Here is a 22,367-nt window from a genome sequence, read left to right on the forward strand (position 1 = left end):
TACAAAAAGAAGCTTATTTGATAAGAAATGAGACCAATATTTATCTGTAGCTTTTGAGAATAAACATTTAGAATGCAGTTAGGTATTATACTAGTTTAAAAAACTGGCAGCAAGAGGTTCTCCTCTAGGCTCCATGACCTCACCAGGCACAGGTAGTTGGCTAAATTTACAGTGCTGGGCATGAATTCTATTCTACCGAGCAAGTCTACTTCCAAATAGGTGACTATTGGTTACCCCCGGATACAAGTACCACTATTGCACCTTGCAGAATATCTTGTCATGCTGGTCATTGTTGTGATTCATAGACATTACAGCTAGATAGAACTATCAATTGCTTTTCTCCATTGTCAGCTTGCATGGCTCCTTCCAAAACTGAGAGCTAGTTTTTAGTGAGTAGGAGTTCAGGTCAGATCCAGACTGACTCCTTTAAATCTTGTGCTTGAAGCATGTGGTGGTGTCTTCAGCAGTAAGGTGTTAACCTTCTTTTTCCGGAAGACATCAAGGGCAATGGCAATAGCCTATATTGATTTGGGATCTATTGGACTCTCTACTAACAACTTGAAAGGAAGTTTCCTTTGCCTGGCACTGGGGATTTGTTAAATGGTATGTGGTTTTTGGCAAGGAGCATTGTCACTTTAACTGGCATAATTAAATATACATTTAATTATATATATATATACATATACACATACACACACATATAAGAAATAGAGAGAGAGAGGTGGGGCTTTTATGAAGCAATTAGCATATGGAGGTTCAGCTATTGTAAATCAAAGGCTGTTTTGAGAGTAGGTTCCTTATAAAAGGGTGAGTTTGGAATTATTCTTTCCTTCCCTTCTGCCTGCCTTCCCTCCCTCTTGCCATCACTCTTTTCCTCCTTTCCATCCTTCCCTCCTTCCCTTCCTCCATCTATATCTCTTCTGCCATGGGATGGTGCAGTAAGGAGGCCTTTGTCAGATGCTACTTTCTTGTTCTTTAACTTTTCATTCTTCAGAACTTTGAGGAAATAAATTTCTGTTCATTTTAGTCATTAGAAATGACCTAGTCTTAGGTATTTTGCTATAGAAGCACATGGACTAAGATTCAGTATTTTATGAAACTGACACACAGTGAAACAGCACCTTGCTGTAGCTGGTGAGTGACAGAATCCAAATAGAAACCCAGTTCTTTAGGACTCTAAAATTTGCATGTTAGAAACTTTTGAAATGAACCTCACGTGGAGGACATGATGAATAGCATAAAGGAAGTTGCAGAATTTGGGAAGATGTATACAGGGAACAGCACTTATTCTTGCTGGTTGTGGGCTCACATAACACAGCACAGTAGGAAGAATGCTGAATACAAATGGCCTGAAGTGTCAAACAATGATGCATGAACTTTATTCAGCAGACCCGTATTGGAATGGCATGATGAATGTGTCCTTTTGAGAATGTTAATAAAGTATCATTGTTGTGCAAGATGGATTGGAGGAAAGATGGTAAAGGAGACAGTCAAGGTAGGCCCTCAATGCTGCTCAGTAATCCTCTTGCTCCTTAGCATCTCCCTCTTTCATCAGCAGGTCCAAACTTTTAAGTGCTGTTTTTCCAGCTCCTTGTTTGTCCCCATAGTTTGCACTTTCAACATTGGATGTTCACAGGTGAAGTTAAAGAACATAAATAGGAATGCTTTATATCCTTTGCTCTCTACTGCCAAATTCACATTTACCTTTCCCTGGCCTGTTCTCATTAGTATACCAGCTTGCATTTGGAACACTGCTGCTTTATGCAGTCCTTACAAATACACTATAAGAAAGAATTCAAGGATTCTTTGAGAAAGTGATAAAGTTCTGATCTTGATTTTTATAGATCTCAATGGTCAGTTATTTAGTAACAGGGAAAAACATAACTTCATTTCACAATAGAGATCTCACCTACTTATCCTCATTTGACTACATATATGTTATGTATGTAAGAGATATAAACCTCGGCATATATAAATATATGGTCAATATCTTAATTACATAAATCTGCCAGTTACTGTTGCAGAAGAGCAAAGACTATCTCAATCAGAGGCAGGAAATTCTCTTCATAAGGTCATCTCCAAACATGATGGCCAGTGAACCATTCTTTCCATTGTCCACATCCTTATACAGTCCTTTACACACTGACTTTTGTCTTAGTTGCAGTTTCTATTGCTATGATAAAATCCATGGCCAGAGCAACTTGGGTAGGAAAGGGTTTATGTCATCTTATAACTTATAGTCCACCATCCAGGGATGTCAGGGCAGGAACTCAAGGCAGAAACCTGGAGGCAGGAGCTGATAGAGAGGCCATGGAGGGGATGCTGCTTACTTACTGGCTTGCTCTTTGTGGCTTCTCAGTCTGCTTTCTTATAGAATCCAGGACCACCATCTCAAGGTATGTGGTGGGGTATTTTCTCAATTGAGGTTCCCTCTTCAAAAAAGACTCTGGCCTGTGTCAAGTCAACATAAAACTAGTCAGCACAGCTTTTCAACTGCCTCTCCTCATTTTTACCAGTAGAAGTAGCATAAATTATACTTTTTAAATTCTGAAATTGTGTTTCAAAGGATATGAAATTCCAGCTTTCACTACTTAAGATACATCTCCTTGAAACAGATATTCTGTTGTGAAAAAAAGATCCAAGCAACCATGTAAAGAGGTACATATGGGGGGAAACCAAGCCTTTAGTCAACAATCTCAGGAAACAGCTAGCCATATAAATGGGATAATTTAAACCTTTGTAGCTATCCCACCTCAACTGATACCAAGTCAATGAGCAGAATCATGAGAAATAATAACTTTTGCTGCAGATCATCAACTTCTAAAGTAGCAATGAAATGGTTCCTTACACCCAGAAAATAACCAAAAGTAGGATGTTAGTGTCACATTGAAGCTACATGATTTACCTTCTGTATGGTTTTTCTTTTGTTTAATTTTATGATTTCCAACTGTTTTTGTTCTAGTATGGCCAGGATCTCCTTATAATTGGAAGAAGAAAAGAACAGTCTGGGGATAAAAATGAGAGAATTCCCAGGGCAGTTTTGATGTAGCAGTCAACAGAAGTTTGAGTGATCAGCCTGCTGGGTGCCTGCCCACAGCATTGTTTGTAGATTCTGTGAAAACTGGTCCAATGTGATATTGTTAGCGTGCCTTCCTGAATCAAATGAGTAGACTGTTCTTAGAGACTTGGTTAAAGGTACCCCTAGTTATTTAGAATAGAATGAAGAGAAGCAAGAAAGTAAACTCACTAAATACAGAAAGTTACTAACAGACTGAAAGGTTTGGGGTCTTTGGCAAGAAGAGCTGGACAATTTGGAAAATAGTTAAACTCTTGCTATTGGAAGAAAAACCCGACACACACATCTAGCAGAATTCTGACCTCCCTTAGCCTTCCCCTACCTTTTACTGAATTTCTTTGAGTGTTAAAAGGTATCCAGGTAAAGCAGCTACTTTTCAGCTTCCCAGATAAACAAATGGAAACAATCGCTGCTCAACTGATGTTAACAGTTTCCCTTTTTTTCTTGGTGAGAAGACAAACCAACTGGCATACAGAAAGTTTATTACAACACCGTGAAGAAGAGGGACTGAGCACAAAAGTGCCTTTGCTTTTCTTGTCATTTTCTACAGAAGCAATAGGGTTGGAATCACCTTCAAAAAATAAGAAAAGAAAAAGTTTGATTTACTTCTTTGGCAACAGAGAAATGTTCGAACATTTCCTCTTCTATTACTCTATTCAGTTACCAAGTGACAATTTGTTGGTTTTATGTCAACAGACTTATTCATATTCAGTCAGCCAGCAATGTTGGTGACCTACCTCACAGTACATAGATATAATATAAACATGAAGTATAAATGTAACTTTCACAAATATTTAGATTGGAAATATTTGTCTTAATAATATGTAAATGTGATTTCTTGCTGACCTCCAAATTAGAAGTAGGCAACAGAAAAGCCAGGTTCAACATTTAAAGTAAGACCAAAGCCTTACAAAATGGTGGGATGAGAGAAGAAATGCTTTCATAAATTCAAGACAATTAGTCCTCAGTTTGTGGTTTTGGAGAAAACCCTGGTTGTTAAAAGATGCAGTGGGAGAAACACACAAAGGGATATCAGCAACAAGATTTTATCTCATATGTTCAGGATATGGATGCTGGACTCTTCACAAACTCTCAACAGCAAAAACTACTGAATTCCTCTTTTTTATTCAGTCAAATGAGGTTTGAAACTAGTCTTTAGTTTTAATTTGGACTAGAATTACAAAAATTAAGTTAATATGTGAATGTGTTCCTCTCTATATATAAAGGTGTTTCTATCTGGGCAAATAAATCTCTTGTGAAGGTAAGGTTTATGGAAATACAAAACATTGTTTCAGTGAAATCTGGGAAGGCTGGCAAGGAGATAGATAGCTGAGAGATGAGTGATTTCAGAGAAGAAGAGTTACTTCTGAAGCTTGGTACTCGGGAAGGGCTTTGTTTCTAAGTTATCCTTTGTAATTTATAAAGTCACCAGAGAACTGAAAAGAAGAGTTATGGCTTAAATGAAAGCTAATATTCATGTCCAAACATTTATCAAGATTTCAGTCTATGTCATGTCCTGTTACAGGTGCAGGGGGATGGCAGTGAATGAAATCAAGTCTTAGACAAACTCCCTCTGCAATCCAAAATTACTCTAATATAAAACACAGGTAAAGATAGAACAAAAAAAGAAAATTATAGGCCAACGCCCTTGATGAATAAAACCTCCTCAATGAAATACTTGTAAATGAAATGCAGGCATATAACAAAAAAGATTATCCACTATGACTAAGTTACCTTTATCCCAGAGATGTAGGAATACTTTGATATATATATATATATATATATATATATATATATATATATATATATATTGTAATAAATCATAAATGTACTTAAAGACAAAAATCACATGATTATTTCAATATATACAGAAAAGTTATTGATAAAATCCAACATTCTTTTATGTTAAAAGTCTTAGAAAAAGTAGGGCTGGAGGGAACAGGCCTCAACATAATAAAGGCTTTATATGATGAACTCACAGCCAACAGCATCCTAAATGGTGAAAAACTGGAAGCAGTTCATTAAAATCAGGGATCAGACAAGGCTATCTATAGTCCCTGATACTTTTCAGTAGACTTTGAAGCACTAGCTAGAGCAATAAGACAAGAGAAGGAAACAAATAGGAAACAGAGGTAAACTTATCACTCACTGCAGGAGATCCCAGAAATTCTACCAGAAAACATCAAGAAACAATCAGCAATTTCAGTAACATGGCAGGACCCAAAATCATCTTACAAAAATCAGTAGCTTTTTTATTTAGCAAAAGCAAACCTACCAAGAAAGAGTGAAGGACCGCTACAATGAAAACTTTAAGTGGCCAAAGAGATTCAAGAAGACACTAGAAGATGGAAAGACACCAGTTTTATGAATTGGTAGAATTAATATTGTAAAAATGAGCATTCGATCAAAAGCAGCTTTTTGATTCAGTTCAATCTCAATCAACATCCTCAAGACATACCTCACAGAAACGGGGCGGGGGAGCTAAAATCAATATGGAAGCACAAAAGATCTCAGCTAGCCAATGCAATCCTGGGCAACAAGAATAATGTGGGAGGGATTGCCATTCCAGAGCCCAAGATTGATTACAGAGCTATAGTAATTAAAAGAGCATTGGCACAAAAACAAATATGTAGGTAAATGGAACAAAACAGAAAACATGAAGCTAAAATCATCTGATATTTGACCAAGTTACCAAAAAATATAGACCAAAGAAAAGTCTGCATCTTCAATAAATGGTGCTGGGAAAACTGGATGCCAAAATACAGACAAATGAAATTAAACTCACATCTGTAACCCTGCACAAAAATCAACTTGAAAATGGATCAAATCTCAATGTGAATCCTGAAATACTGAAACAGCTAGGAGAAAATATTTGGAAAGAATTGCATGCTATAGATGTAGGGAAGGACTCCATTTGCCCAGGAGTTAAGGTCAACAGTTGACAAATGGAACCTCATAAAACTAAAAGGCTTCTGCATGACAAAGGACACAATCAGGTAAAGAGGGATCCCACAACTTCACTAGCTATTTCCTATTAGGAAGTCTTTGTAGTTGTTCCATGTCATGTTTCTGACAGGGCCCCCCAGCCATATGATACATCCTCTGAGATCCATGGGACGTACCCATGCCTCCATGGCTTCAGAACTCTGTGTACATGCAGAATTAATTGGTGCCACATGGTTGCTACCAAGGCTTATGAATTCATCCTTCAGAGTGGCAGCATGAGCCACATCTTGGCCAAGTTGAGCTACTGAAAACGCGTCCAAGGGATGCTGTATAGGATGTAGGGAACAGAGTCAGCAGGTGGCTCTGAGAGCCAGTAGAAGACAGCCAGGTACCAATCCCTGAGCTCATTCTGTCTCTCTAGTGCTCTGAGCATGTAACTGGGAGGAACAACCTTGAAGACCTCTAATGTTTCTATCCATTGTCTTCATGAATGGTACTTATTCATATTAATTTCCCTATCAAATGAATGCTTGGCTCAGTATTTTCTTTTGAATATGCTTTTTTATTCTTCACACAGCCAGGCTTGGGGGGGGGAGTGGTGACAGATTTTTTTACATTCTATTTCTCTTTTAATTATAAATTCCATTTTAAAACCAGCAGTTATTTCTATCATTTTACTACATGTACTTAGAAACCACGAAGCTTGTGCAATATTTTACTGAGAAATTTATTTTGTCAAACATCTTAAATTCTTCCTTTAATGAAAAAAAATTGAACTAAGTTCTTTGCAGCTTCACAACAATGAAGTTGTTTCCAAGCATATATTCTTCATTTTAATCTTAGACTTCATTACATGGTATTTCCTGCCTCAGTTCCTGCTAGTATTCTTGCCATGGCCATTTAAGCAATCTCTAAGAAGTTTCAGCCTTCCCCTTATAAATGGGGATCCTTGGAAAGAAGCTGTCTGGAGACTGATGGATTAGAACTACAGAGGTGTAAAGAGGTTGGAATGTTGCAGGTCCAGAAGCTAATTACCTTATTTCAGGCCAGCTTTAGCCTTTCGAATAGTTTGCTCACCTCCGTGTTGGAACTAACATCCTGTAACTAATAGATGCAAACATTTTGGAATCGGTTAACAGACAACTAGCTTCTACCAACCCAAAAGTTAAGAATGTCATTAGATAGCATCTGGGCCTATAGGAGAGCTTTCTCTGCCTTGCAGTAAAGGCCTCATTCATGTGTCCACCAATGTATCTTAAAACCACAGAATAAAGAGACAAAGTGTGTGTGTGTGTGGGGGGGGGGCTTCAAAACAAACTGAGGCTGGATCTACATCCAGCTCTACCCTGGGAGAACTTGCCTAACATGTGTAAGCACCTGGGTTCCCTCTGCAGCACATCAAAAGATAGAAGGTTAGCCTACAATAGCAAACTCTGATAAGATTTTCACATGAGATTAGGCAAGAAGTAACACTGCAATAATGTGAAGCAACAATGAAAATAGGAAATGAGGCACTAAATGTAAACAACTCATTCTACAAGGGGGTCTATAAAAAGGAAAAGGGACTTTCCTACTTCCATAAAAACTAATCAAGGAGTTCGAAGAAATAACTCTTTTTAAAAAACTACTCAAAATAGCAGCAAGATACCATAGCTGCAGGTATAGATGCCAGGTACTGCAGCCAACCAGGCAGTTCTGTCATGCGGAACTATTTCATCAGACCTGGCTGCTTAATGTCTATTATTATTTTCTCAGGCCCTTCAGGTTGAGGAGAACTGTTTTGTTTGTACTTGACAGTTGGAAAACATTGTCAGATCCTATTTTCTAAGACTCTGTTCTGTGGAAGGCCTACACTAAGTGAAAGACATAGCCACATACTGTCTACTATGTAGGAAGGATGCAGATAGAAAAATCTAGTAAAGGGGATCTTCATTCTCTTTTGCTGCATAGGTCTGTATTATAAGAAAGATGTTTCATTGCATTTGGCAGTCAAGAGCTAGTTCCAATCTTGCCAAGATTTCCAGGGATGGATATATTTCTGCTGAGTGGCCAGTGAAACTATAGATCACATCCTGCAAAAGTTTTAAGATATAGAATATCCATGTTTAGTAGTGTCAACATCAGATTTGATACTAGTTCTTCTTTGTTATGTACACACACACACACACACACACACACACACACACACACCCCTCTACCTGTTGGGTAGGGTTATGGATGATCATCCGATGGAAGTGAGCAATACTTTCCCTTTTTCTGCTCTTTAGTCTCAGATCAGGATTGAATTTTCACAATTTGAACAAGCCTGAAAGAGTAGTAGTATTCTGTCTCTGCCACAAAAGCCAGCTGTGCTGATAGACTATAGAGTTGTGAAACATTACTGAAAGAAAAAAAACAACCCAGCTAGACATTAATTAGGCTAACAACTGAGTATAATACTAATAAAGAAGCAAACCAACCAGCTTAAGAAAAAATACCAAGGGAATAGACAGTCAAAGAAAACCAGACTGAAGGCGCAGAAATGCCTGGTAAACTGGAAAACTGGGTGCATGCCTAAGGATGTAATTTCCAAGGAATACCATAATAGCTGTATACTGATTGAGAAATATATTTCATTAGAAAGTCCAGCTACGCACAAAACAAGCAATCAAGCAACTAATAGAAACTGGAAGTGAGAGATGGAATTAGAATTTACAGTATTTCCAGTAAATTGTCTAAATGTCATTTTAAACAAAAGTCATGTACCATAAAGAAAAGCAAACACAGCAGGTTGGTGGTGGTGCTCACCTTTAATCTCAGCACTCAGGAGGCAGAGACAGGAGAATTTCTGAGTTTGAGACCAGCCTGGTCTACAGAGCGAGATCCAGGACAGCCAGAGCTACACAGAGAAACCCTGTCTTGAAAAAAAATAAAAAAAATAAAAATAAAGGAGATGAAGAAGAAAAGAAAAGCAACGGAAATATAGAATGAAAAGTAGCAATAGACATTGTCTTGGAGTGATCTAGATATTTACATAGTAGATAAATAGTTCAAAGCAGTAATTGGAAACATTTCAAAGAACTAATATAAATTTTACTTAAAAATGAAAGGAACGTAGGATGATAACATCTTGTTAAGTAAAGAAATCTACAACGAGACAGAGTGGTTTTAAAAGCGACCAAAGAGCTCCTTCTTCCCCTCCTCTCATGGTCCTTTTCTGCTTTCCTGGCATCTGTTTCCTGATTACTTTAGGTTATATACTCAAATCTAGAGATTTGGAGCTGGGAACCTCAGATGAGAGGGAACATGTAACGTTTTCCTGGGTCTGGGTTACCTCACTCAACATGGTCTTTTTTAGATCCATCCATTTTCCTGCAAAGTTCATGATTTCATTTTTCTTTATAGCTGAATAATATTTCACAATGTATATATACCATGTTTTCATTACCCATACATCATTTGAAGGGCATATAGGTTGTTCCCATTTTTCTAGCTTATTATGAATAGAGCTTCAATGAACACAGCTTGGGAAGTATCTGTGAAGTATGGATGTCGAGTCGTTTGGAAATATGCTGAGGAGCAGTAGAACTGGATTATAGACAGAACTACTTATAGATTTTTTGGGAATTCTCCACACTGATTTAAATAGTGGCTCCATCAGCCTACAATCCCACCAAGAATGAATGAGATTCCTTTCCCCCAACCTCATCAGCATTTTGTTCTCCATTGTTTTCTTGATTTTGGTCATTCTGGCTAGAGTAAAATGACACTTGGAAGTAGCTTTAATTCGCATTTATAAATGCTAAGGATGTTGAAATCTACTTGGTATATTTCTTAGCCATTTTATATGTTCTTCTGAGAATTCTTTGTTCAGATACATGTCACATTTCTAAAATTGTGTCATTTGCTTTCTTTTTTATTTTTATCTATCTATCTATCTATCTATCTATCTATCTATCTATCTATCTATCTATCTATCTATCTAACTGAGGATGCATTCAAATCGCCAGCTGAAGGAAGCCTGTGTAGAGGTGAGTTAGTGACTGGTGTGTGGTAAGACATGGCATGGGGTAGAGCTGCAAGGTGTAGGGGGTAATTTCAGGACAGCAGGAGGCCATCCCATCATACCCCTCCCCCAGGGAGCAGTTAGAGCAACCACCAACCCTAATGGGAGACACTTCCAGAAATGGAGGTTAGGAGGATGAGATGTCATGTATGCTGGGCTCTGAATGGGCCCCCGTCATCATCGCCCACAAGTCCTCACCCCAAGGTGCCATCCCTGCAGGAACCTGAAGAAAGTCTGGAGCTGGCTGTGCAAGCAGGTGCATGCCCTGCACGATGAGGCCAAGAGCTGGTGGCAGTGGTTCATGGGAGTGGAGAGTACTTTTGAAGTGGACTGCTGCTTCTGCCTGGGCATGCACAAGATGGTGTTCACCCTCAATGCTGAGGACCACACAGACCTTCTCAGTACACTGTGCTGGTACAAACAGGTGCTACATCCACCCCCACCTACCCTGAGCACTTGAGCCTTGCACCTGGAGCCTGTGAGCCCCAAACCGTGGACCCCATATCCTAGCCCCAGGAGTAAACACACACACACACACACACACACACACACACACACACACACACACACACACACACACGGCAAGTGCAGCCTCTGGTGCTGCTGTGCCACCACTGGCACTTCGAAGAGTGGCATAGCCATTGGCTGGAGACAACATGACTGTGGAGGCCAAGGGGCTGTTGCAGGACTGGCTGATGGGTAAGGAGAAGGAGGACATGATACCCTCCGAGGCACTGTTCAAAACTGGGCAGTGCCTGTGACTCTCTAGCCCAAACAGTACAGCAGCAGCCCTGCCTCACCCTGAGCATCTGGAGGAAGCCCCTGCACGGGACCCCCACCCCCACCCCACGCATCCTTCTCTCAAGAGGCTTTTTGTTACCTTGACCTCAGGCAAGTAGGAGTTGTAGCTTTTGACAGTGTAGACCAGACTCCCTGGGCTATGGCAGGGACTGTCCCCTAGAAGTGGGCCCTGCCTGCTGTCATTTGTTTTCTTGACTCTGGTTTCTTTTGAGTAGTTCTCTCTGTAGTCTAATTATTAATGCTTTATCAAATGCATAGCTTGCTTGTTTCATTGGCTTTCCAGGAGGATTTTAATTTTTGTTGTTGTTGTTTTCCCAACGTTCCGTTTGTCAAATGTTGCCCTTAATTTCTGAGAAAATGGAGTCCTACTAAGCAACTCCTTTCCTACACTGATATCCTGTAGGGTGCTGCCTATGCTTTCTTCTAGCAGTTTCAGTGTTTCAGATTTCATATTGAGGTATGTGATTCATTTGGAGTTCGTTTTTGTGCAGGGTGATATATGAGTCTGATTTCACTCTTCTAGATAGGACATCCCACTCCCCTAGTTACTGATGCAGAGTGTATTTTTTGGCATTTCTGTCAAATATCAGACATTTGTGGTTATGTGTACTCATATCAGGTCTCCTATTCTGTTCCGTTGAGCTATATGTTTGTTTTTGTGTCAGCATCATACTGGTTTTATTTCTCTAACTCCGCAATATGACTTGAAATTTGCTATGACAATCCCTCCAGCATTGCCTTTTTACTCATGATTGATTTGGTTCTTTGGGGTCTTTTGTGGTTCTTTATAAATTTTAGGACTTTTGTGTGTTTGTTTCTGTGAAGGCTATCATGGGGATGTTGATGGGAACTGCATTGAATCAATCTGCAGATGGCTTTTAGTAGATGGCTTTTTTGTGTTCCTTTTCACAATATTAGTTCTACCAATCCATGAGCATATGAGGTCTTTCCATTTTATAATGTCTTCCTCAATCTCTTTTTTCTGAGATTTAAAGTTTTCACTGTAGAGGTCTTTCATCTACTTGATTAGTTTACTCCTACATTTTTTTGAGGCTGTTGTAAATAGGAGTGTTTCTTTGGTCTCTTTCTCATCATGTTTTATATATATATATATATATATATATATATATATATATATATATATATATATATACACTGATTTTTAAAGTTGACTTTGTATTCTGCCACATTGTTGTTGGTGAGAGAGGTCTAAAAGACTCCCAAAGGCTACTGTCATTGCCCTTGGCTACCTTCCAGAACTTGAAAGTATGACCCAATTGCTGATGACACCACACACTTCAGACACAGGATTTGGAGAAATCCAGCTGGGACTGACCTGAAGACTAGTTCTCATAGTATCAGAAGGTGCTATGCAAACTTCCAAGAGAGAAAAGTTATCGGTAGTCCTACCCAGGTGTCTAAAGCCTCTGAGACATCACAATGACTGATGTGGTAAGATATCCTGAAAGGCGAAATAGTGACACTAAATATTGGCTGTAACCAATAGTCAGACCCATAGGAGGAAATTAGTGCCTGGCACTGTAAGCATAACCTTCTATCCATAGAGAGAGGTCATAGGCCTTAGAGACTAACTTGATACTGCTATTTTTCTAAACCAATATAATTTCTAACTGTATTCTAAATGTTTATCCTTATCCCTATAGATAAGCATAGCTGTCACCCTCATTAAATGAGCTTCTTTTTGCAGAGGATGGGAACTATTACAGAGATCCCTAGCTGGTCAACATCAGAGAATATATGACCGTGGGTTTCCCAACCCCAGTTGGTACATCTACCAAACAGCTAAGGCTCAGGGAAAATTGCATAAGAAGGGATAGAAAGATGGTAAGAGCCAGAGAACCAGGAAGTATTCAGTTAGATAGTTTCTTCTAGACAGGAAAAGGTTGCTGCTGCCTAAATAAGACCTGCATAATGACAATACCAGTCGACATGACAGTGTCTATAGAGGAAATTTCCCAAGGCTGCAGCAGTAGATGAAGAGCTACAGGCAAACAATGGTTTCTGAGAAAGGACAAGCTGTCTGATATGTTAGCCAATCCTGTGTGGTCAGCCCTAAACACATGCACATACAAGCAACTTCAAATGGACTCAGGTTACACACACACACACACACACACACACACACACACACACACACACCATAGTTAAAATATTGACACTAAAGAGAAAAAAACAAATTTTCACGTTTCAATAAGAAATAGAAGAAAAGACACTCATTACATGCAAGAGGGAAATGAGGTGGTTAGCAGATGACTTCTCATCAAAAAGAAAAACAGAAGTGGAAATAGCTTTAAAGTGCCTTTCAAACAAGTGTATCACACACGGTAAGACTATATTCTATAAATAAAGAGGAAAGAAAGACATTCAACAAAGCCTGAGAGAATTTGTTGTTAGTAAACATGATTTTTCACAAGTACTGTAGAAAGATTTTCAGTGAGTATCATGAGACAGCAATTCAAATCCACAGGAAAAACAGAAAGAAATTATGCAGGTATTATTCATAGCTGTTCAGCTGATTTATAATATAGTTACAAAAACACTATGTATATTATTGATTTTGTACCTATACCACTGGAAAGTAGTGTGTTTCATAAGAGAAGGAAGAATGCATGTAGAATAAGCAGTAATTTAGATTCAGGAAATGACACCAGATAGTCACTTGACTATACAATATGAAACAAAATAAAATGTTAATTAACAATGCTATTATAACAAACTATAAATATATATTTGATATTCTTTCTTTTCTCAGTTCTTTTAATAGTATAATAATGTGATAATTATTACAATATTTTAAAGTATATAAATGTAATTTCTGTATAATCTAAAAGCACAGAAGAGGAGTAAAAGAACTATACAACAATAAAGTTTCTATAGTTTACTAAAGCAGATTCTGATACTTAAAATATATAGAGAGAAAAGAAGGAAAAGAGAAACCATAAGAATATGTTTATACATGCGTACATAAACACACATGCATGTGCACAAACACATATGTACTTACACTCGTTTAAATGTTCACTAAACGTAAAGAAAACATTAAGGGAAGAGCAAAAGCATAAAGAACAAACAATAAAATCGAAAATTTTCTGAGAAGCAAAAAGTAAAATGACCAAATGCAGCAGCTGGAGACATGATTCAATAGTTAGGCGCATATACCGTTCTTGTAGAGGGCCCTAAGTCAACTCCTAGCACCTCTTTCGGGCAGCTTACAACCACTTCTAAATCCAGATCCAGTGGATCTAAAGCCTTTGGCCACTTCAGTCATCTGTACACACACACACACACACACACACACACACACACACACACACACACACACACAAAGAGAGAGAGAGTTTAAAATATTAACTTTTTCAGAAATGATTGGTGTAAATTTAATTCACTATAATAAGAATAACATTGCATGTTAATAGAGTAAAACTTCAATAAAGAAAGAAGGATCAGCATATTGGATTACAGACAGACCCACTCAAAGGTAACAGTTAATCGTACAATCACAGAATGTGTTTCTTCTCCCTATATCTAACCACAATGCCAACAGTGTCACTTTATAGTGACAGTGGAGTGCAGGGTAGAGAACTTGGAGACTCTTTTAAAAAGGATTTTCTAGACAGACTGCCTAAGAGAGGAGAGAGGGAAGGAAAACACCAGAACACACAAGTTGAAAGTATGGTAGGTAAAGGAAGTATAGGGAGATGGGTGTGTGTATGAGGGATTGCATCTGAAATAAACATGTACACACATGTTTCTGCTTATTATTGTCTCAACATTGTAATCTCATAGTATTTATATTGTAGGACATAATACAAGTAAAAAAAAAATTCCAAATAAAACCAAAGACTTCAGGGAAGGCAAAAACAAGAATACTAGTAGAAATTGAAGTTCATGATACCTAGGCTATAGAAAAATATCAAACATAGTCTAGTTCCTAGCCAGATAAATATAATGTCTCTACTAAAGACGTAACTGCCTCTCATCCTATTATTTAATATTATACTGAATTTTTAACCCACAGTTATATGGAGTAATACAAATAAATGCATACAAACACAACGAGAGTTAGACTCTGATAATTTAGGTTTAGACATGATCTAACTGGGAATAAAAATAATCATAAGCAATATGCCAAGGGCTGTCATGTAAAATGGACAACATGCAAGAACAGATAGAAACTCTAATAAGATCCCAAAATAAATTCTCGGTGTCAAAAACACTGTAAGAAAAATGAAGTGTGCCTTTGATGAACTCACAGGAAACTGGACACCGGGAAGGGAAGAAACATACAGCTTGGAAGTAGATGAATAGGAACTTCAAAGCAAAGAGAAGAAGGTAGAAAACAGACCTGAGGCTGGTTTGTAACAACGTAGTATATGTGGAATGGTAATCACAGAAAGAAAATAAAAACAAGAACAGAATAAATATTTAAGGGAACAATAACTTGCCAAAATTCGCAAATGACACAGGTCCCAGAAATTCAAAGCACACAAAATTGAATGGCATAATCAAGTGTCACAAAATCAAGACAAAAAGAAAATTACAAAACAAGATAAAAAGAAAATTATGAAACAAATAAGAAAGATACAATCCCATCCCTCTGGAAGAATGAGGATACGAATTAGGTCACCCTTTCCTTCACAATCCATGCAAGCAAAATGTGAGTTAAGACAGCTTAGTCCGATGAAAACTATACACTTGTCTAATACTTCTACATCTTAAACTACTGACATATTTATTTTTCTTTGTTTTTTTTTGTTTTGTTTTTTTGAGACAGGGTTTCTCTATGTAGCTCTGGCTGTCCTGGAACTCGATTTGTAGACCAGGCTTCAAACTCAGAGATCCCCCTGCCTCTGCCTCCTAAGTGCTAAAGGCATGTGCCACCACATCTGGGTAGCATGCCTATTTTCACTACATATAATATATATGTAGTTCATCAGGACATGTGTTCTAGAGAGTGTTCTTTATTTAATAAAGTTGTAATGTGGGAGAGGAAGAGAGATTATTTAAATTTAAAATCCAGATCTTTTAAAAATGAAAGAAAAAAGGCTTTCTCAGATGAAAGAAAACTATAGGAGTTTGTGACTAGTAGACCCACTGTACAAGAAATGTTCAAAGAAGTTCATCAGAGAGTGGAGGGAAATGATATGACATGAAGGAAGAGTGCTAGAGAAGGAGTAAATAAAAGTCAAACACATTTTTCTTCTTTTTAGACAATCTAAGAGCTGACTGTTCAAAGTAACAATAATAACAATGTATTGGATGATTGTAACTTATGAGTATGTTATGACAGATGGGAAGCAGGAATTGAAAATAGGCTGTTATAAAATACCTACTCGACCTGTCAAGAAGTATGCTATTATTTGAAAGCTGAGTTTGATTAATTGTAAATTATATTAAATTGGAAATGTAGCAAGGACATCACTAAAATTTTATCAAAATAAGGATAATTGGCTTGCTAAAAAAAGGAGAAAAAATAAAATCATGCAACCTCTTCAGTTGAAATCAGAGTATCTAACTGGATATGTTGATCCACATGTATAAACCTAGCACTTAGAGGGTGTGATGAGAAGCTCTTCAATTTGAGGATATTATGGGATACAAAATGAGTTTAAAGCAAGCCTAGGCTACAAAGTGAGTTATAGACCAGTTTAGGATATATAATTAGACCTTATCTCACACAAAACAAAATAAAAATATTTCACATACTTGAGTCATAGAACACAGAGAAATCAAGCTTCTACTGATCTGGACGCTTCATCTCTACTGGTTAGCTTTAAAAGTGCTGGAAGATGCTATGCATGCTACCAAAGGAGAAAAATAGTCATCAGTCTTACCCAGTTGTGAACCCTGTGAGCTACAATGAATGACTGGACTGGTAAGGCATGCCCACTGGAGCAATAGTAACACAAATAACATAGCAGTAACCAAGCCTGGTCCATAAGATGAGAGCACATCTGGCACCATTATCTGGGACAAGAGCCTGTGGCTTTGTCATAGGCCCTAAGAGAGAAACTACTCCTATTACTCTACTGTTGAGATATAATATTCAATTGACTCCGAAAGACTTCTCATTATACCCATAGATCAGTCATCACTCAATCCTCATCAGAGAAGCTTCTTCTTACAGTAGATGGCAATTAACACAGAGACCACAACTGGTCAGTGTACAGTGAATAAGAGTGTAGAGTGATCAGCCTTAAATGGGAAGTTTATATCACACCCTTTCCTCTCAAGCCTCAGGGCTCATTGTAAAAGAGTGGACAGAAAGAGTGCAAAAGCCGGAAGTAATAGGTGACTATAAGGAAACAGTGTTTTCTGGACAATTCCACATATGAAATCATGTGGAATTTGAGACAGCATACACAGGCTCAGGCCAGACACAATATGGAAATGATGGAGGTGGGTACAAAGTTCCACCCCTAGCTAAGGATCTGTTATCAATGGATAGCTGCTAGGAAAGCACCTGCCTTTACCACTTAGGAGGTAAAGGCAGGGGGAATCTCTGAGTTTGAAGCCTGGTCTACAAACCAGGACAGCCAGAGCTACGTAGAGAAACCCTGTCTCAACAAAACAAAACAGAAAACAAAGAAAAATAAATGTCAGTTTTATTTAAAGATGTGGACAATAGTGTGTTGTCCACTGTCCAGTGAGAGTCACACTTCCAAGAGTATATGGGCAGCACAAACTGTTCTTGATGGTTAAAAAAAGGAGGTGGGGCAAAATTGTGTGAGTAGGGAAATGGGGGAGGACCTGAGTAGAATTGAGGGGAGAGGTAAATACGATCAAAATATAATGTATGAAGTTCTCAAAGAACTAATAAAAGTAAGAGGAAAGGCAAAAAATTCAGAGAAATTTAAAAATGAGATCATTAAAAAGAAACAAAAAATAAGGGCAACAGACAGAAAAGAGTGAATATGCTAATTATAAACAATCACTTTAACTCTGTGTGTGTGATAGCTGTGTAAATTAAAAGACAGAGACTCCGAACAATTAAGATTAAAGAACTATAGTTTTCTAAGGAATCTATAAATATAAAAACATGCTAAGACTGAGAAAGATATGCCATGTAACTATTATCAAAAGAAAGCTAAATTACTAATATTAATTTCAGAAAGCAGACTTCATAACACAGGAATTTATCAGAGGTATGGTAGGTTATTAAAGATTATAAAAGATAAATTTTCTAAAAGGTTCTAACAACCTTGAATGCTTATGCAGACACAGAGCATCAAAATATGAGGCAAAAACTAATAGGTCTACAAAGAGGAATAAATGAATACATTATTGCCATTGGAGATCCTGTTGGCAGAAAATCAGTAAGGATATAGTTGAATTCAACAGCACCATCGATCAACTAGATCTACTTGACATTTATAGAATACTCTATTCCAAAACAGCAGAATGCACATTATCCTCAAATTTACATGGTACAATACTAAGAAAGAAACATTCTGGGCCATAGAAAACATCTCAAATTTGAAATAACTTATGGAATATACATTAAATCTGCACTAGAATTATACTAGAAATAAGTAACAGGAAATCTGCATTGGAATTATATTAGAAATAAGTAGTAGAAAAAGGAAATATACTTGTAGATTAATCAATATGCTTATAAATAAAACAATTATCAAAAGAGAAGTCCTTTATATATTGAATGCATGTATATATGATACTGGAATTATTGTGGTTTGATTTATGACTTTTTTCCTAGAAAATGATACACATTCAAAAGAAACTGTACTCTGAATTTTGAAATTTGAACTTTTCTTTGGCTAGTGATGTACAGTATCTACCATACTCTTTTATGATGCTAGGCATGCCAGGAAGCCACAGATCTCGCCCTACCATGCAACCATGTAGATTAAATGGCCAGTACTCTACAATGTATATTGCTAAACTATGCTGTTTGGTAGGTTAAGTATATTAAATTCACTTTAGACTTAAGATATTTTAAACACTGAAATTTTAATTTGAAATAGAACCATATCATTTACATTAACACCATGATATTAAATACTTTGGCATAAGCCAATAAAATCTTGTCAGTACCTATGTAAGGAAAACTATAAAACTCTGGGCTGGGGATTTAGCTCCATGGTAGGACACTTGCTCAATATATGTCGGACTCTGTATGTGATCCCAGCACCACAAAACCTAAAGTAACTATAAAGCTCTGATGCTAGAAATCAAAGAAGATATAAATTCACAGGATGATATTCCATAGTCATGAAAAGAAATACTCAGTCAACAACAACAAAAATTATTATGATGCCAGTTCTTTCCAATGTGATGTCTGGCTCAATACATTTTCAAAAACAGTTCAATAAAAACAACACCCAAAAGCCTGGTAAGTCATATTATGGTAATTGGAAAACTAATATTTGAATATATGTTAAATATATTGAATATACGAAAGGCAAAATACCCAGAATAGATAGTATCATACCAAAACAGAAGAAAGTCAGAGGTCTGGTACTATGACTTTATGGTTTTGGAAGAGGAGCCAGGGATTTGGAGGGAGAGAGTATAGGTTAGTTATTGTGGGGGTCCCTGCAAATGCTACGGGTCAGCAGAGGAATGATCTGCATGAGACAAGAAGGAAATCCACTTTGACACAACTTAGTTAGCCAGTGCTAGTTCAAACTTCTAGAGTCTGACCCCGAGCAGTTTATTTTTTACACGTTTAAACACAGTATGACTTTGGAAAAAAGTTTCCTCGTGACAATTATCACCACAAAGCTTAAGCCATAACCATGATAAAATTCTCTCGCAAAGCACATTTCTTTTGCAAAATACCTGTGACTTCTTCCTTAAGCATGGGTTCTATTGACTGAGAAATATTGCTCAGCATAAGGGCCTAGGGAGGAAAGATCTGGAATAAGCATAATAGTAGACTCTTTTGCAAAGTGCCTCTTTCATAAGAATGGTTTCTATTGACTGAGAAACAATGCTCAGGAGGCTGGGGGATTCAGGTCAGACCTGGCTCTACAGAGAGCAAAAGGTCACCAGGCTATTAGCAACATCCACTCCCAGCTTTCTGGGTGGAAAACAGGTATAAATCCCTTCTGTTGAAGAGACAAGCCTGTGAATTTAACATTTCTGGTTTCTCTAGTGCTGTCTGTGAGTACAAGGACCTCATGCCCTTCTACAAATATGACTAAGATACACTGTGTACATGAATGAAATTCAAAGAAACAACAACTAGGCATTCTAAAAAGCTATGGTCATCAAAACAATGTAAAAAATGGCAGTGAAACAGAACAGTGAATTATTGTAATACTACATGTGATGGCTAATCTTGGTTGTCAACTCCACTCTCTCAAATCAACAAAAACTCAAGCACCCGGGCACTCCTGTGAGAGGTTTTATTGATTGGATTACTTGAGATGGGAAGACCACCCTAAATCTGGGCCACATCGTTTGGTGGCAGCCCACTAAAAAGAACATGGAGGAAGAAATCCTTTGCTTTTTTGAATACTTGCACTCTTTCTCACTGGCAAGTTCACCTAGCCTGTGGCTGAGGCATTTCTTCACCGGTATTAGAACCTACTTCTTCAGGATTTCCAATGTAGACTGAAGACCAACAACTCTCTATGAATTTCCTGGGGCTCCAGTACTGGAGACACCCAGTTTGGACCCAACAACTCTGACGAGATCCTTGACCTTTCCATCAGGAGACATTGTTGGCCTGTAAGCCACTCTACTATACATATATATTCTATCAGTTCTGATCCTTTAGAGAATCCTTACTAATACACTATAGTGATCATTACCACATAGAATTATCGAAGGAACAGAGAGAAATGGATCAGGGCTCCAAAGCTACACAGAGAAACCCTGTCTCAAAAAAAATGGATCAGCAAGTACAGATTTTCATAAAGTTAAATAAAGACTTATCACATCACCTAGAAATCTCCTTCCTGGTTATTTACTCTCAAGAAATAAAATAGCCAAATTCTCTGCTGCTTTAGAGCAAGGGTGGTCGTACTTCAAGCACTAATACTTTATTTCACACGTTCATCTGAAATCTCATTGGAATTGCTTTTACTATTCTTACTTACACTGATATTCTTATCATAACCATTTTAATAATCTTAGAGAAGTTTCAGACATTTAAGATAGACCTCTTCTGGGTCCCCACTAGAATTCCCTTTAATGCTGTTCATGGCAACATCAACTTTTCCTAGACTGCTCTTCTATACCATGTCCTTCCAGCCCCTACATATCATGTGCTTCCAAAGCTGCTTCCACATTTTCAGGTATTTATTATATCAACAATCTCATTCCTCGCCCTCATTTTCATTTCTGATATAATGAAATAACACATCTCATGCAATATATTAATAGGAGTTCCTTTGGCACACAGTTCTGGGGGCAATATCATGATATGACAGAAGGGCAAGTAGGCATGTATGAGGCAGACAGAGGGGGTGAGAAGAGGGTCTATAACAAACTCATTTTTGTGATAACAACCCAGCTCCTATGAAAATGACATTAATCAATTCATGAAAGCACAGCCCTTGTGACATAATCAGCCAGATATCCCACTTCTTAGTACTGTCTCAGTGGAAATTAAATGTAACCATGAATTTCAAGGTGTAGCAGATGGTAATTGATTTTTAAGGCAATAAACAGCAAACTAGACTTCCCTTCCCACCAAGATTTCTACAGCTGCTGTTTCAAGGTTTGAATGTCAAGTATTGAAGTCAGGGGACCGAGCTAGATATGTTAATGTTGACACGCTCCATAGGGAACTGTAAGTGGAGCATCAGGTGAAAGGTTGTTGGACTTCAGATACTGTGGAGATGGGACCAAAGATTAGATGGTAGATTTGATGTGGTGGTAATAAGAGTTCATCTTCCCTTATTATAATAAGAGTTCATCTTCCCTTATTATAATAAGAGTTCATCTTCCCTTATTATAATAAGAGTTCATCTTCCCTTATTATAATAAGAGTTCATCTTCCCTTATTACTCTCCCTTGAATCTCACTACAGAAATGAATCAGATTTTTTTCTCTTACAAATTACCCATCAAGCAGTCAGTCTTTATCAGACGTGGTTCTTGCCTTCGATGATCTTAGAATTTAAAGACAGATATATGGAGGGATATTTCTAGAGCAGCATGAAAAAGATTTTGATGATGGAGTTAGGTCCAAGGAGTTGTGGCAGGGACATGCATGCTTGGCTCATTTGAAACTTTTCCAATGAAACTTCCTATTTACTGAGCAAGGGAAATAATAGAATCAGCTATAGCAGTACAGTATACTTCGTTTCATGGTCTTTCCAGTAGTCATATGCATTCAATAAACATTTCAATACTGACTATTCATGTTGAATAGAGCAAATCATTCAAATGTCCTTAAAAAATTTCAATGTGTTCCTTCATGAAAAAGTTTGCCACCTAGTACTAGTACCAGTATAAATACATGAATATGTGTAATTCAAAGAAGAAATGAACACTTTAAAAGATACAA

This window comes from Peromyscus californicus, unplaced genomic scaffold (genome assembly GCF_007827085.1).
Source record: "Peromyscus californicus insignis strain IS unplaced genomic scaffold, ASM782708v3 Scaffold_10__1_contigs__length_136768540, whole genome shotgun sequence".
Lineage (NCBI taxonomy): Eukaryota > Metazoa > Chordata > Mammalia > Rodentia > Cricetidae > Peromyscus > Peromyscus californicus.